This window comes from Canis aureus, chromosome 38, assembly GCF_053574225.1.
Source record: "Canis aureus isolate CA01 chromosome 38, VMU_Caureus_v.1.0, whole genome shotgun sequence".
NCBI classification, from domain to species: Eukaryota; Metazoa; Chordata; class Mammalia; order Carnivora; family Canidae; genus Canis; species Canis aureus.
Window position 1 is genome coordinate 5,094,119 of NC_135648.1, and position 17,823 is coordinate 5,111,941.

A 17,823-nucleotide genomic window follows, 5' to 3' on the forward strand; every position below is an offset into this window, starting at 1 on the left:
AATGCCTGGGCCAGTGCGCATTCAGCATCAGGGTATATATGTTTGTTTAATGATGTCTCCACGGTCTATAGAATTAATATTTAATAGCACTTGTCAGCAAGATTCTATACAAGGGTTTGTTCTGGCTTTTTTTTTTTTTTTTAATGCTTGTTAGTGGTTGTGTCTTCCTGGGTTGTTCTTCTGTAATATTAGAATTACTCTTTGCATTTGCAGCAATGTTTGTCTGCCTTTCTACTTTGTGACTTCGCGTGATTTGGCAGGGGACGGGAGGCAGGGAGGCAGGCAACAGAATTAAAAAGGCTTTCATTAGCGCCTTTTCCCTCCTTGGCCAGAGATATAGGGAGCACACCGGGCTTTTTTGTTTGTTTGCTGTTGTTTTTACCGGTCGCGCGGGGCCTGTCTTCTAGTAGTCACTCAAAATTGTTGGGTGGTTTCATCATCAGGATTATCATAGCAATCAACAGAAGTCAAAGAATTAGAACTAATAATATTAGCCAGATGGCCAAGTTACGTTTATAACAAAAATGCAATTTTGTTTTGACTTTCAAGGTTATTAGACTTCCAGTTATTCCACTGTGAATGAAATATTATACTGTGATGTTGAAGAGAACACAATTAGCAAATTACAGAGTATAGATCCTCCCAAGTCGATAATTGGGAATGCTCGGGGTCTTTTCTAAAATACCATGAAGTAGAAAGTCAGCAATTCTGGGTCTTTCATAGGTGAACTGGAACAAATCGTGTAAACCTTGTCCCCTCTTACCTGGCTTTATTTTCATCATGGCGTATTTTACTACCAGAAATTACAGACGTTTGCTTGCTTACCCGTTTGTGTATTATTCTTTGGTCACTTGCTTATTTTTCTTCCCCACTGGGATATAAGCAAGGACCTTGCTTGTGTTGTTCAGTAAACCCTCCAAGTCTTTCTCTCCTTCCCCTTGCTGCTAAGTACATTGTCAAACCCTTACAGATATTAGAGGAGTGGCTGAGAGGATGGATGGATGAACGTTTTCATGGGTGCTAATGCCACAGGCACAGCCATGACTCTCAAATATGAGAGTTTTGGTCCCAGGCCTACACGGTAGAGAACCTGAGCTCTGTGGAAGGCTGTCCCGTGGACTGGAGACAGAGGGCAGAAAGGGTTTATCCCTGTACCTGGTTGATGGTAGACGCTCAAGAAATGTAACTCTTATTTAATTGTAGTCTCAGATAAGTTGTGCCCTTAAAAGCACCAGTCGGGTCTTACACTTCTCCATATCTCTAGAGTCCCTGGCACTTTGAAGGACAAATAGTAGGAGCTTTATAAATAGGTGCATGACTGTGTGTGACTGATAAACTGAAGCTCCAACCACAAAGGAAAAAGTTGTTATATAAACCATCCAGATCCACAGATATTTATCAAGTAGCAACAATGATTAAGAATTGTGCTAGGGATTGTGTTAGCCAGACATCAGCAGGGAATTAGAAACAAAACTCCTGAAAAACTCTAAAAACGTGAAAATCCTGTTCATGGAGTCCATCTTCATAGTAGAAGCTTGGCTTCAGGGTACTCAGTTTCTATAATTCAAGTTCGGGCTCATACTCAGGAATTTACCTAAACGCTAGTAGTCTTAGCAACTGTCAGAAACCAAATATGTCTTTTGCTCTGTTTCCATGTATAATTTGCACTTACTGATGCTCTACCTGCTCGGGACCACCTGTGTTGTGTGTTCTCGTCATCTGAGCACCACACTCCCTTACGCCCCATCCTAGACCCTCTCCATCCTTTACAGACTTGACTGTGATCTGTTTTATGGGGGCGGGGGGTGGGGAATAAATTAGTTTCCTGGGACATCTACATAAGCATTTTCTCCAGAGAGAGTACCCCACTGAGAACAACCCAGGCCTTGAGCATTGTTTTGTTAAATAGTAATAATAACTTAAAATGTGATGGCAGCAGCTGATGCCTAACTGTAAGGTGAAGACCACTCTTGTTAGTGTTGCCTGGCAACCTAAGAGTGACATCTCAGAGAATCTGAAGGGACCCGTGAGTCAGGAGAGGTCATGGCACTAGAATCAAGGGAACCAAAGGGTCACCGAGGACCCACAAAAGTCTCCACTGATTTTATTTTAGTGATTGCAAAGGATCTGATCCTCATCTGTGACATGAAATTGAAGAATACGTGAATAAAAATGGTATAAATCAGATCAAATCCTTTCGGAGTTTAGTTGCCTATTATTTTTTTTAAAGCACCAAAAATCATAGATGGACACACTTCTAAGTGCTTTTCTGACCTTTTTTTTATATTTACATTAACTTGATGAGCTTTAAATACTTTGGGGAATACTCAGAATTTCAAGGACTAGTCAAGAAGGAATCAAAACCCCCAAATTAGAGACATAACAGAGCAAAAACAGCCCCCCAAATAAATGAACCTCCATGAATATTCAGGCTCAAACTTTGAAATATCAGCTTGCTGATCAAAATTCAATGTGGTCTCGCCTAGTTAACTTATGTATGTCCCACATGAGGAAGTACTAAGATTTATTCAGTTTTCTGCACATTGTACCGACCAGCTACACCATGCCCTACGTTATCATATGTCAGATATAGAAAAACACAAGGATCCTTGACTCTGCCCTCAAAGAAGAGTTCACAGTCCCAGGGAGAGTGAGAGTTAGATATGTACTTATACGTATTTGCAATTCCTATTCCAATCAAAGTGTATGGTCTACTAAGGCCTCTCTCTGGCCATGGCATTTTCAGTGAACAGCTGGTCCTCTAGACCTGGAATTTGAGGGAAAGTGACCTTCCCTCATTTTCACCCCCTATTGAGACAATGAAGGTCATCAACCCGACCCCTGGGTCAGGTCTTAGCCTCTTCCAATCCTGCCTGTCTCTTCCATAACTCCTTCCACTGGTCTACTCATCCCTTGCTTGGACTTGAGGAATAGCTTCCCAACTGGTCTACAAACAATCGCCACCCAGTCTGGGCTCAAGTCTGGGCTCTGACTTCAGCAGCTATGTGACAGTAGGTGATTAGCATCTCTGTACCTTGCTCTTGTCATCAGTAAAATGAGGACAATAATAGCTCCTATCTTACAGCTGTTTTGAAGACTATACTTCCCTTAGAATAACACCCAGCAATAGGAACACTCAATAAAAATTAGCTCTTTTCATCATCACGGCCCCTCTTCCTTAAAATAGTGTCCATTGTACTTAGATAAAATTAAACCCATTAGGGCATAAAAGGACCTTCCTGACCTGATCCCTGCCTGTATGGGCCCTCATCATGAGCCAGTAACAAACCATCCATCCTCTCCTTGAATCTATACTTCAGCTGCACGGGCTTTTTTTACAGTGGATCAAAAAAGCCAAATGGCCTACCGCAGGGCCTTTGTACCTGCTGTACTCTTCCACTCTGAAAATCTGTATGGTAATTCCTCCCATTCTTTAGGTATCAGGTTAACATCTCTTTACAAAGGCCTTACCCAGCTCCCCTTTTAGAATACACCCTCACACCTGTGAGTCTCTCCAACCACTTATTTGCTTCCTCCCAGAAGTAACTACAGTCAGGTTTAACTCTTCCCCTAGGATAGGAATCAGCAAATTTTTTCTGTAGAGGGCCAAAGAGCAAGTGCTTTAGGCCTGTGGGCTATACAGTCTTTGTCGTCCCTACTTCATATTTGTAGCACAATTGCAGTGCTTAAAATTATGAACATGAGGGATGCCTGGGTAGCTCAGCGTTTGAGCATCTGCCTTCAGCTTAGGTTGTAATCCAGGGTTCTGGGAATGAGTCCCACATCGGGCTCACCACAAGGAGCCTGCTTCTCCCTCTGCCTAAATCTCTGCCTCCCTCTGTGTGTCTCTCATGAATAAATAAATAAAAAGTTAAAAATTAAAATATGAACATGAATAAGTATATCTGTTCCAATAAAACTTTATTTATAAATTTTAAACTTGAATTCCATATAATTTTTGCACATCAGGCAAATACATTCTCCTGACTTTTCCAACCATTAAAAAATGTGAGAACGGGGGCGCCTGGGTGACTCAGTCAATTCAGCCTTCAGCTCTTGATTTTTGGCTCAGCTCATGATCTCAGGGCCCTGAGATCCAACCCCCGCATTGGGCTCCATGCCGAGCACAAAGCCTACTTGAAAAAAAAATTAATTAATTAATTAAAAAAAATAAAACAAAGCCTGCTTGAGATCCTTCCTCTCGTCTCCCTCTGCCCCTCTCCCTGTGCAAGTGCTCCAAGTAAATAAATAAATAAATAAATAAATAAATAAATAAATAAATAAAATCTTTTTTAAAATATGTAAAATCCATACTTAGCTCACTGTCCATACAAAAACAGGTAGATTTGGCCCTGCACCAGAATAAAAGCTTCATGAGGGGAGGGATACCCACATCATGTCATTGTGTTACCCCAACATTTGGTCTGCGGCCTGATATATAACGACTCTTGTTAATTATTTTTTTGATGAATGAATAAATCTGGCTGTAAGTTGTCATAACTGCAGCTAGATCTATTAAATACCAAGCAAAGTGGCAATTTCAATAGAATTAATTAAACATTCATTTGCATTCAGTGCTTTATAGTTTACAACGTACTTCCCTAAACACGATCACACTTGATTCTCCCCAAAATCTTTGTAATAATGGGGGCAATGATATGAAATGGGAATTTAAGAACTGTAGGAACTTCTCACGTTAATACAACTAATCAGTGGTGGGATCAGAACAAGAACTTGGTACCATTTCCTCTAGACAGCGGCTCTCAGAGTGGGATCTCTTGATCAGTCCGACAAGCATTCTCTGGAGCCAATTGGAAATAAAAATTCTCAAGCCAGACCTACTGAATCAAAACTTCAGTTGTGGGGCCCCACCATGTCTGCCTTTCAAAGTCCTCCCAGATAATTTTGGTGCAGGCTAATGTTTGAGAAACACCGCTGTAGGCCAGAGGCTTGCAGCACTGGCTTCGTCTTGGAATCTCCTGAGGAGTTTGTGAAAAATCAGCAGTGTCTGGGAGCTTTAAAAAATACTGATGCCCACACCCACCCCCAAGATCTTCTGATGCATTTCATTTGGGGTTGGGTGTGGGCATCAGTATTTTTTAAAGCTCTCCGGGTGACACTAAAGTACATCCAGAGTCAAGATCCACGGCAGCAAAGTCCATGCTGCTTCCCCTAACATAAAAGAAATGTTGCCCAAACTAGTTAGGATCACCTGCCATAGATCCAAGCCAATATTAGGTCCTGAACCTCCTCTCTTCGTGGGACATTGAAAGATGGATTCCGTACTGCCTCAGATAACTTAATAGAGTTTCACAGACACCATAGGCCCACAGAATAAGACCTGCCCCAATAATCTCTCATGTTCCAATTTCTCTTCAGGCCTTTATTCCCATTGCCACAGCCCCCTCCCCTCCTGCTTTCATCAGCTGATTGCACAGATTCCATTAGAACGAAGGGCAGGTGCAGCTTGGAATGAAGCAAGAACTCATCTGTTCCTTCACGTTCTCACTCCTGATGTTTGCTAGTTTGTATGATTAATTTTATCAATTTTCCTGACCTGCTTTGCCACGGAAATAAATATGACAGCTGCTGTGCTGCCTCAATTCTTCCTCTTGCCAAGTGAGATGCTGAGATGTGTTTTCTTGTTGATTGCAGACTTGGGTAAATATCAAGGAAACAGACCAAACAGGATCCATCCTGGTCATACTGACAAAGCAGGTGTGGAACCATACACGCACGCTCTAATAGGATATAAGTAGTAGAAGGCTAATTTCCCACGTTCCAGCTTTCCCAGTGATTCATTCAAGAAAACAAACAGCACATTCCTACATTTCCTGGTCCGTTTTACCCACAAGCTCTAATTTTCCTTCTTTCAGAGTAAACTACTTGATCAGTGACAAGATCAAAATATCTAGTCTCTGGCCGCCTCTTATATTTATCTGTCCGGTAGGGGTGAGGTTTCAGAGTAAAGGATGTATGAAAGCATTTTGCAGACTATAACTTGTCTCAGAAATGCTATAGCTGTTATTATTAAAAGCAGCACCACGTGGCCCTGGCCTAAAAGAAGGAAAATCGCTTGTACTGAGCACCTGGTATTTGCCAGGCGTCGTACATCACGACCCGTTACCATTAATCTTAAGGAAGGGCGTACTGATCCCATTTTACCGAGGACACTGAGGCTCAGTTGACTGAGTATCTGTCCTTGGTGGGTTCAAAGACCAACCCGTAGCCCTGTAACCTACCGCACCACACCCCAACTGTCAGGGGTGACGGGCCATGGTCAGAACTGCTCCTAACTGCTCTTACCTGTGAACCCAGCTTCCACACCAGACTGTATTGAGGTGGCATCAGATTTGGCCTTGTAGGAAAATGAAAGAATTTTCCCTTGGTTTCCCTTGGTTTCCCTTGGCTTCCCTTGGTTCAGTTAGAGGAAAATCCAAAAGGCACTTCATTCCAAAATCCATCGCTACATGACTTTGAGCAAGTTATACTCTCTTCGTGATTCTTTCTTCTTTGTTTTCCAAAGTGGACTGACTTATTGATTTATTTTTATTTGAATTCAATTGGCCAACGTATAACACCCGGTGCTCATCACATCACACGCCTTCCTTAATCAGTGCCCGTCACCCAGTTACCCCAACCCCTCACCACCTCCCCTTCTGCAACCCTTCGTTTGTTTCCCAGAATGATTCTGTTTTCTAATGTGTAAAACACATAGAACACTAATGACTGATTTTGATTTGGGGGAGTTAAATTAGTTTTTTTAAGATTATGTACACAAAATACGCCAGAAGGCAATTCTTGATCCATATAAGGGGCTTGAGTGTGTGTGTGTGTGTGTGTGTGTGTGTGTGTGTGTGTGCGCGCGCGCGTGCGCACGCGTGTTTCAGGAAGGGACAACAAAATACAAGGGCTGGGTCTTAGTGAGTGGCACCTGGTCATTTTGTACCCGTGGTAACCAGCTAAGGGCTGCGTGGGGGGACATGCAGAAGACTGAGCAGCCACACCAGCCTGGAGCTTCCCTCTGCGAAGGATGGGCAGCGAGACCAGTTTTGTGAGGGAAATAGTTGAAGAGAAAGTGCCAAAGCCTATTTTCCTAAATCATTCAACTGGAAGGAAACTTCAGAGGCCATTTGCCCCCCTGCCCCCTCCGCTTTCAGGGAGTAGGTACTATTATCTCTTTTGAATGGAAACACGAAGACCAGAACACTGAAGCAACAATGCCAGTGAGCAGCGAAGAGTGGACTCGAATCCATGCTTTCCACCCCTGTGTTATGAAGACTGCACCCAGCTTGCCCAGGCTTTCTTCTGTCCACCAGCCCTTTCTCCACATGAGGTTCTGGAAGAATACAGCCATCATGGTTGCAAGAACTGGCAAGCACTTGATGGGATGAGCACTGGGTGTTATTCTGTATGTTGGCAAATTGAACACCAATAAAAAATAAATTTATTATAAAAAAAAAAACTGGAGAGGGAATGGGCGCACCATAGGCCTTTCACAGGGAACCAGGCTTGCCTCGGCACTCCGTACTCTCTTTGCCATCCTTATCCCCACCCCTGCCCTCATTTGGGCTATTCCTCAAAACAAAGTCATCTGAGAATGTTCCTCTAACACCTGGATGGGGGCATGATAAGGTGTCGGCGGGTTATTGAGAAGAATGTGTCTGAAGGAGGCCTGGAGCCCAAGCAGCTGGGCGTCAAGACGCTCCCGTGGCTCTGGGGGTGGTGTTCTGATCAGGAGAAGCGACAGTGAGCAGGGCCATCAATTGTTGTCAGCATTAGCTTACATTTGACTTGGTGATAGTTTTTGGAGAATAAACCGCCAGCCTGCTCCCAAGTACACCACAGAACCCTCGGTCAATGGATCATTTCCCTCCCCACAGAAAACCTCCACTGAGTAGCTATCCTGCTGCTTCTTATCACTTGCTCCTCGCTGGGGGAGGGTGAAGGGAGTGGAATGGAGATGTTGTCTTTCTCTGTGGTCCCCTGGGCCTGCTGAGTACAGAGGTACGAGCAGGTGCTCAGCGATTTCCCCCCATCCCATTTGTAAAAAGAAAATGAGATGGAGGAAGGGAGGAGAGATGCTCACGTTACTTTCCTTCGCATTGATCGCTGCACACACCATCATCAGAGTCACCAGGGGGAGGGATGGTGGAGAGCACAGGCTCGAATCAGGGCCCTGCCTTCTGAGCAGAAAGAATCAGGCATGCGACATGATGTCTAATTTCCAGCCTCCCAATTGCCCAAGCAGACCTCATCCCCTGAATTCAGCTATTCCTAAATGAGGGGAGCGGGGAAGGGGGGTCTCCTGCCGGCAGAGTGTTGAAAGCACGATCCATGACATAGGCCTGGGAGGAAGATTTTGCTGGGGAAATGCAAGAGCTTCAGTATTTTGCACACCAAGCTTGTCTTCTAATGACAGCCTTGGGAGCCAGACATTTCTAAGTGCTAATTAGAGGTGTTGATTATCGTGGTAACCCTGTGGGGGCTCAACCCAAGCCCGAGAGCAAAAGCCACAGATAAAATAAAGATTGTTACAATAGCTCGCGGTGTCACATGAGCATCAATACTGGAATGTCAATGCTCAGGCGCAGTCCAATTGGGGACTCTGGCTACAGCAGTGACGGAGGCCCGGGCCAATACACGGGCTGTCACACCATTTAAAATGTGCAATTCTGATCGACGGACAGATACTCCATCCTAATCAATCAGGAAAAACTCACCAGGACTCAGATATGAAGAAATCGACTTATGACAGGATTGCACTACAACATATGCAGAAGCCACAGAAACAGGATGCACGGAGAGCCTCTAGCTTGCAATTTTAAAGTAAATGAGCTTTTTAAGGTGCAATGTGCTGCGTTTACACGTGTGACCTTAAGCATGCACATATTTCGACATGCATGCACGCGGTTTTTCTTATAGGGAAAGCATCTAGGTCATTGATTTGCGCTCACTTTACATCCCTATCCTTTGACAGCTCATATCTGTGCTGGAAAAAGGATGAGGATCAGAAATGGAAGTTTTGAGGATGAGTGTTAAGTAGAGAGGTGGTCCAGCATCAGATGGAGAACCGAGACTCTAGAATCTGAAGAGGGCCGAGCAGCAACTCCAACACTCCCTACTTAAGCTTCCTAAGCCCCAGTTTTCCCTTCTGTAAAATGGAAGTGATAATAGCAGGTAATAATAGGAGGCCTGAGGATTAAATGACATAAAGCTGACCAGACTCAGCACTGTGTCCGGCATTGATGCCAATCAAGTCACTTCGCCTGTTTTGGCCTCCTTTTCCTCATTTGGAATAAACAGAAGATAATGATGCCCACTTTGAGAATTGTTTCAAAATGAAATGGGATGATGCAACTTATGAGCCAGTTCGAATTTACAAAAGACTGCAGTGATCATTATAAACACGGCCTAGGTTGTCATCTGTTTGAGGCAGATCGTCTAGGCTAGGCCTAGACCAGCTCCTCTGCCCTCGAGCCTCTGGCTTGCTGTGTGACCTGGAGGAGGTGGCAATCCCTTCTATTTTTCTTAATCCGAAAGCTGATTCAATAAAAGGTCAGAATTTGAATGAGGTAACGCACGGACCTCTCTTTGTCACCTGTGAAGCACGTACACAGACAACTGTCTTATGGTATGGTGTGGTGGGCTTTGAAGTGGGGCAGACTCAGATGCAATTTTGTCTCCACATTTTACCAGTTCCTTATCTCTGGGCAAGTTACCTAAGTTCCCTTGATTCTAAAACGAGGACAAGAGTAACTGTCCCAAAGGCCATGAATGAAACATCTAACACCATTTCTGGGATGCCGAATATCACAAACGGCCATTGTGTCCCATTCTCGCCCAGTGGGTAATCCTGATTAGGACAATGGGGATACCTTATCCCTCTGCAACGGGGAGAAAAGGTGAGCTCGAACAAGTATTAATATGACCTCCACACCTGGATGTGGTGGCATGCCCTAAGAAGCATATGAAAGTGCAAAAGAAGGAGAAGAAATCACTCTCAACCCCGCATACAGGCAGCCAAGCCCTGGGCATGATGCTCTATCTCTGATCTAAACAGACCCAGGAGGGAACATGGCAGGGATGGAGGAGGGCAGAGCCATGTAGTCATTTTTTTCTGCTGAGATATTCCCTGGCTGCTTAAACCCTCCCTTTATCCCCAGAGCTTACATTTTTCAACACCAGCAATCTGTACATTGAAGTCACTTTACTCTGTTGGGAGGCATAAATCTGGCCTCCTCAGAGTCCACTGCAGCAAATTGCTAGCACCTTCTCAGACACAAAGGAGAAAATCAAGGTTGACTGCAAAATTCTTCTAGTTGCTTTGAGAAAGTCATCCTACTTGAATTCGATGGACAAGCATTCTTTAAGGTATGCTCTACAGAACGCTGGTTCCAAGAGATACTTTTTTTTTTTTTTACTTTATGGCCAAAAGTTGGCAAGACACTGTATGCTCTATCTCCCTTTTTGAAATTGACAATCAGTATTAGCTCATTATTGGAAACGTATCCCGGTCAAGCAACTTCTACATTTCCATTAGTGTTTCCCTAACTGATTTGCCAATGGAGCCCATTTTCCAAAGAACACCTATCCAATATGAAGCTGGTTTCTAGGAAGGCACTTTTGTCGACTCGGTAAAGAGTCTAAGACTCTTTTCTCCCACATATCCAAAACTCTATTTTAGGTTTTAAGGAATCTTTGATAGATAGAGGATGTCCAACAAGTATTTGCTAAATGAAAGGATCCCACAAGTGATTAGCCATTTGGCAAATTATAGGGAATTATTCTATGTCCGTTAATGTGCCACCATAAAAAACTCACTGACCTATCGACCCACAAATGTTTATCCAATGCCCATACCTTTTGCTGTGAGGTGAATGGTTTCATACAAGCCAACCTGTTATTAAAATGCAAAGAATCCAAAGCAACCTCAGCCTTGACTTGGGTCAACTCTGGAATTATCTGTCAGCGTGCTTGTCTCTAGGTTGCTCTTCCCTCTAGCCACACAGGAGGACAGTCACCACCCCTTAGATTTTTTTTTAATGTCCTAATTGTCAACAGCCTCTCCCCTTTGTCTCACGAACCACTGAAATGTGCACAACGTGCTAATACTTCGATGCCCCAACTCCGTTTCTTAGATTTCTTCTTTCGCCTATTATCAGCACCACCACTCCTCATCAGATTACATGTCCTGATGTGAAATTCATAAAATATGGCCACAGAATTCACAGGTAATCCAGTAGGAATCGCCCATGCCAGATGAGGTGAGAGAGATCTGATCTCTGTTTCCAAGGATAATGACAAGGAAATATATAATTCCATGTCATCTTTTATCATTGTTTTCGTTTTATAAAATGTCATTTTGTGGTTATTATATGTAGGTTTCTGTGCGTGAGTTTATATATTCTGAAGAAGACGGCCTTAGTCTGAAAGGAAATGCATACCACAGGGTCCTCACATCAATGCAAATATTACCTTTTTTCCAAGGTCTTAGAACAGCCAGCCACAGTGGTGGCCGTGGTGATTTACATTCCCCAGGAAGGGTTAACCTCATCTCACGGCCACTGTTGTCTCAGGACAACTTGTCAGCCCACAAGAACATCCCATAATGGATTTGAAGTGGATTGTGCAGCCCCTTGCAAGGTGGATGCTGTATTTATTGAATAGACATTAAAAAGAACATTTCTCAATTTCTCAGCACTGAACTCAGGGTCAATGGATCTTCTTGGCACTGACATGCTGAGTCAACTCCTAGCTCAAAGCTTTTAAAGGGACTGGGGTTAGATTAAAGGATTAGACTCCGTCTTGAATGTTTCCCTGGCAAAATCGTTGGGTCTTAAATCATTTATGTTGCCTTGCAGTACTTTACTTGGCCTTTCACTGCTAGCTTTGAAAGAAACACAAACAAACAAACACGCTCACGCCGACAACACACCAAGAGCATAGCAACTCTTCTTTTGCAGATTTGACTAGAGATTTTTAACCTCGGAGAGGAAACTACCCCAGACTTGTCATAGAGGTAAGTTGCTATGCCTTTAGCAATCATTAGAAGGTAGTAGGCCATGCCCGTGGGCTCCAAATCCTGCACCCCCAAGTGGAAAGTAAGCCTGGAATACCTGTGCCTTCGTATCCTGCCACACGGCCATCCTTAACGTAAACCCAATTGACTAATTGACTTTGTCTGAGACAGTCACAGTCCCCCTCACACCTTCTGCATGCATCATCCCCACTTCAGTATTCACTGGAATACCCACCCATGCAGTCAATCATTGTCACCTGTCACCCTGCTGGAAGTCTGTATATACACAATGCCATTCACTCATTGATGGCTTCTTACAAAAGAAAACAAGGTTTCAGTTCTTTTACATACTTGGCTCATGTACAATTAAATGCAGGTCAAACGACACACACATATTCTTTATTTAGTATATTCCAGTGTAGGAAAAATACCTGGCGTGTTACATGGAACAACTAAGAGTTCCATACATGATACCTATACGTAGGAGCCCAACTAAGAGATGTTTGAGCAGGAGAGGAATTGGATATTCACAGGCTTACTGTGTATTGGGGAGAACACAGGGTTTAGGAAAGGAGAACTGTGTTTGAATTTTGAGTTCCAAATTGAACTCTTCTTAGCTCTACTACTGACAAAAACAAAGCAAACACTCTTGTGACAATGAAAGTTAAGAAATCTCTAAAATATCCTCAAGAATCAGTAAGTCAAAAAGGTTCATTTTATTTATTGCCTAGAACCTCCTTATCCCACCTAATTCATACAACAAAAAAAGTAGCTTTGATGAGATAGACATTAAAGCGTGATGGAAGGCATTAATAATGATCTCTTAAATACAAAATATAAACTCCACTGTTTCCTTTTGGCTTTGTCTACAGTACTTTGCTACAAAAACCTTCCAAGCCAGCCAACAGTGGCTTTCTCACTGACGTGCCAAGACATCTCCACCTCCACCCTCTTTTCCTCCGACTCAGGCTGTTCTTTTGCCTTTCTCTCTCTAGCCTAATCCTACATTTCCAAATGAGCCCAATTTTACATGTATGTCCCTGGTGAAGGCGTCTCTGACCATTGCAGTCACACTGGACTTTTTACTTATTCAATTGCAATGTTTACTATTGTTCCATGAGAATGTTTGTTATGACTTATTTCCTCAATTAGATAGAGAACTGATCAAAAGCTACAGCTTAGTTTTTACATGTTTCATTTTTGCATCTCATCTCTTCCCTCTCGGGCAACCGCAGACCCTTTATGTGCCCCATTGTTGTACTGAGCATGCTCTGTTTAGGATAGGTGCCCCACAGCGACTTGTTTCCTATCTGATTATGTTCTTGTGTAACCGTTCTGAACTATCTAGCTCTCTTCCCCCTCCAGAGTTGCCTTTCTTTCCTCCAGTAACAGCCCATTTCCTCCCCAGGCCCGGGAATCCATTCTATTCTGGGGGAGGATTTGTACTCGAAATTGTTGCCCTGCTTCCGGTACCTAAGCTACTGCCCCATTTCTGTGAACAAGTCCCTATCTTGCATCCCACTCTTGTACTTGTTTAATTTCACTGTGGTTGAAGCTCTGCCTCTGAATCTGACCAAGTTCCTCATTTCCCGCCCCCCAAAAAAGACTATATGTAACTCCTGGCAATTCTCTCCCAAAACCAGAGCCCTCCCCTAAAGACCTCTCCCAAAGCTGAAAAACAATGTCTGTTCATCGACTACTCTTCACTCCCTGCTGTCAAACTTCTTGATCTTTAATCCAGCCTCCATTACACCAACGAATTCTACTCCTACTAGACTCTAAAAGTAAGTTTCTCATGCTCCCCTCCATTTTATCTTTACCTGCTTCCCCTGAAACTCTCCCCGACTCTGAACTCCAATGCCCACATCCCAGCTGACTTCCCCCTCTGGCCTCCAAGCCCTTTCTAACTCCCCCAGCACCCATACAACCATTGTCTGGATCTCTTAGGCTCAAGCAATAATACTCCATGTCCCGTGAAGACAATACCAGATTCCCCACTCTCCTATGAGGAGAGGCAGGACTCATAAATCACCCATTACTATACTTTTTGGACACCATTATCTACTTGCCTGGCTCTATTACCTCTACCATCTGCAGCTGAGCCCAGCTTCAAATGCCACCCCAGGCTTCCAATCTCTGCATCCAGATTCCCCGTATCCCATTCTGGCGATACCAGCTCTGGTGTGTACTGCGGGGCTCGGTCACTGGCAGTCATGTTGTCTTGAGCATGATGTTGTTTAGTGAGTAGAATAGTCTGTGGGCATCACCTGTGGTGTCATTGTTGTGACTTGGCTACATCTTCTGGTGGTCTCAGAGACAGAAAGCGCCAGTGAATTGCTCAGGCAAATTTCGGTGAGTTGGTGCCATCCAGGCAGTGAACCCAACAAACCAGAAACAATCCTTGGAGTTTCTACTGCAAAATGACACAGGGTCAAGTGTTTGTTACAGGGACTAAAGAAAGGGAAGAAAAATCATAAGCATATAGGCAGAATAAACACAAAGTTGTTCCAGAGTGGGAACAGTTTTTATTCCTCCCCTGGGCCTAGACTAATTCTCATTTCTCAAAGCTTCTTTGAGCCAAAGGGTCTTGCTCATAAACCTAGATGCACATGGCAATAATGTTAACTCCATGTGTGCCAAGCCACCGCTGTGTCCCAGGCCACAAGGAAACTAGTAGCTGTTATCAGAACCAAGCCATAGGTGAAGCAGTAAAAGAGATTCATTGTTAGGAAAGAGGTGAACCCAGAGAGTGTCTTGTTTGATTGTTTTCTCACACAGCTCAAGTGATAGTGGGCTACCGATCTATTTTAATAGTAGGCTTAAAGCATTCGGATTAATGCTTTGTTTGGCCTTGATGCCCATTAGACTAAGCGCCCCTACCTTGTCCCTGAACTTCAGGTGTCTCCCTCTCCCATTCTGGGACTCTGTCCTCCCCACTGAGTTCATGGGATCCACCTCAGTGATGGCATCTCCCATTGTCAACTCTGGCCTCTAGACAGCAACCACTTCAGAGCCTTCGAGGGATGCTGGTGCTCTCTGACCACTATAGCTCTGGGTGCCTGATGAAGGGAGGCCCTCTGGATCCCGCTAGGGGACAGAGATGGCAGAGAAATGCCTCAGCATTCCTACCACCCTAAGGCTTTCAATTCCTTCTTCTACAGTATATCAAGGAAGTTCTAGCTTCTTGTCTTCATTTAAGATTGAGTAGAAGTTTCCATCGGCCAACTGAGAATATTGTCAAAGCCCCTTCCAGATGCTTGGGATGCATTTAATCTTTGGATAGTGCTCCCACATTAATCAGTTCAGCCCAGGCCACCACTAGAGATCTCCCTTCATGGTGGTAACACACTGAGATCCATTTCCACACACGTTTCCCTGATCACTGCTGATTTAAACTGACAAAATAGTTCAGAATTTTTGGTGCATATGTCTCTCCTCATGAGCCCTACTCCATGGTGCCGAGGCATTGAGTCTTGCTATGGGTCTGCCAGAAGTGAGAGATGGTAGGGCAGGGTGTTGAGAGACCCAGCATTCCCTAAGAAGACAGGCACCTTTCCCAAGGTCAATACAAGGTTCTTCCCTGTAAAAGGGCAGCCAGATCCTTAGACACTGGAAGTGGGGAAGGAAGGCTTATTGGTATTGGTGGTATTGGGAGGCTCACTGAACTCAAAATCATAATAATCAATGCAAATGCCCCATTCTAATCTCAGGGTTCCATTCTTCCTTTATTAAGGCCTAACTTTCATTTTCTTTCTTTCTTTCTTTCTTTCTTTCTTTCTTTCTTTCTTTCTTTCTTTCTTTCTTTCTTTCTTTCTTTTTTTGCCTAACTTTAACTTAAGAGACAGCAGAAGCCTATGGGTTCAATTTACACTTAATTCTGTCATCTCCGGAACCATATGTATCTTGTTTTTCAGCCCTAGAGCTCTAAGAAACAGAGATTCCTTTAGGAGAGCCATAGACATTTTCTGGTTCTCTATTTGTGCCTTGAGCTGAGAATTTAAATTTAAGTTTCAGCTTTTGGCTTTTCTTTTTCTAGATTCTCCAGTACAGGAAGAAGCAGCCCTCCTACCTGCCCTACTCTTTGTGCTCCAGAAAGTGCTATTAACACAACTTGCAGATTCCCATGCCTCACCTTATGCAGACATTGGATTCCAGGAAACTGAAGGTGATAACTTAAGCAACTGTTTTATCATTTCATGCCATGGACTAGCTGTGACCCACTTTTCAGTGACAGTAAAGTCACTACTTCCTCCAAGTGCAGCCAGATCAGAGAACAAATTTGAGATTTTTAAATTTTCTCTCCTCCTGGCAACGCTTCTGATATGCAGAAACTTTTCTCAGTCGGACACCCCCCCCATCAGAAAACTAGGAAGTATTAAATGCACTGGGATATAAGAAAGCTTAATCACAGAATGAGGGATTTATAGAATCTTTAGAAAAGCTAGAGGAGCAAAGATCAAGGAAACAGATCCTGATGATAGCAGACCAAAGCCCCAAAGTGGATGATTCTCAAAAGCTTTCCAAGAAATTGCTGAGAAGCTTGCACCAACTGTCTCAGCCTGCCATGGAAAGGTTCTTAAAAGCTCACTGGAACCCCACTGTGAATCTCACCTTTGCCCTTGCACCTGGTGCAATTGTGTTTAAGGGAATACTGGCTTCTCCTTTTCCACCTTCCAAGGCACGCGTGAATTCTTCATACCGGAAAAGAGTAACCTAGGACTACAAAAGGAACGGAATTCTGAGAAATGTAATTTCTGGCTGTGCTTCTATAATGTAAAAGGGGATGATGGTGGTGATAGTTGACAACAGATAATCCAGGACACTTATCAAAAGGAAATAATCACTATGGATTGGGTTCCAGGCATTGGTGTACACACCGCAAGGGTCATATTTGGGGACAGGTTTTCTCTAGGAATGTCTAACTCACAACATGTAGACAAATGATTACCCTGACTAGACCAACACATATTTTGGCTCTATCTTATGAGAAAAAAATGTTTCCATATACATTTCTGCAAGTTCTGTTTCCAAGAAAGCTCTCCAATGCATCTATACCTTTCCATCTCCACTGTTAGACCTGTCATTTCTCATCTAGAAAATCATTTTATTCTCTTTCAGTTCTCTACACCCAATCCGCTCTCCACTCTACAGCCAGAGAGATCTTTCTAATAATACACTTCCCTTCTTAGAAATCTCCTACTTGTACCTATACCCTCCACTGAGTATCATCGGTATTAAACTCTCTTCGATTTTTTTCATTGTGCCCTATTTCCTCTGCCAAACACCTTTTCCTCTGCCAAGCCGACCCTCTCCTCTTTCCTACTCCATATTCAACTCTCTTCTGACCTTCCTTTGCACAATGTTCATCCAAGTCTTAACTTAAACATCATTTCCTTGAGGAGCCTTTCCCCACCTTACCTAATACACTTCATTATTGATTTTTGTGCCTTTAGTTTAAGGCCTATTCTAAGCTGCCCCATAGATGAGCACTGGGTGTTATGCTATATGTTGGCAAATCCAACTCCAATAAAAAAAATAATAAAAAAATAATAAGCTGCCTCATAGTCATAGCCTTTTGCTTGGCTCACCTTAGGTCACCCCTGAAACTGTGGGGGCAGGAAATAAGCTAGATCAGAAGGAAAGAGAGCATGAGCCCTTCCCTAGGGATGGAGGCCACCCAGGCTACACCTTTGCTCTCAGTTAGGGTATGAGGTGCTGCTTTCAGAGTATTTCAGTAAGCAATTGCATGGAAAGAAAACTGATGGGCAGCCCAGGTGGCTCAGGGGCTTAGCGCCGCCTTT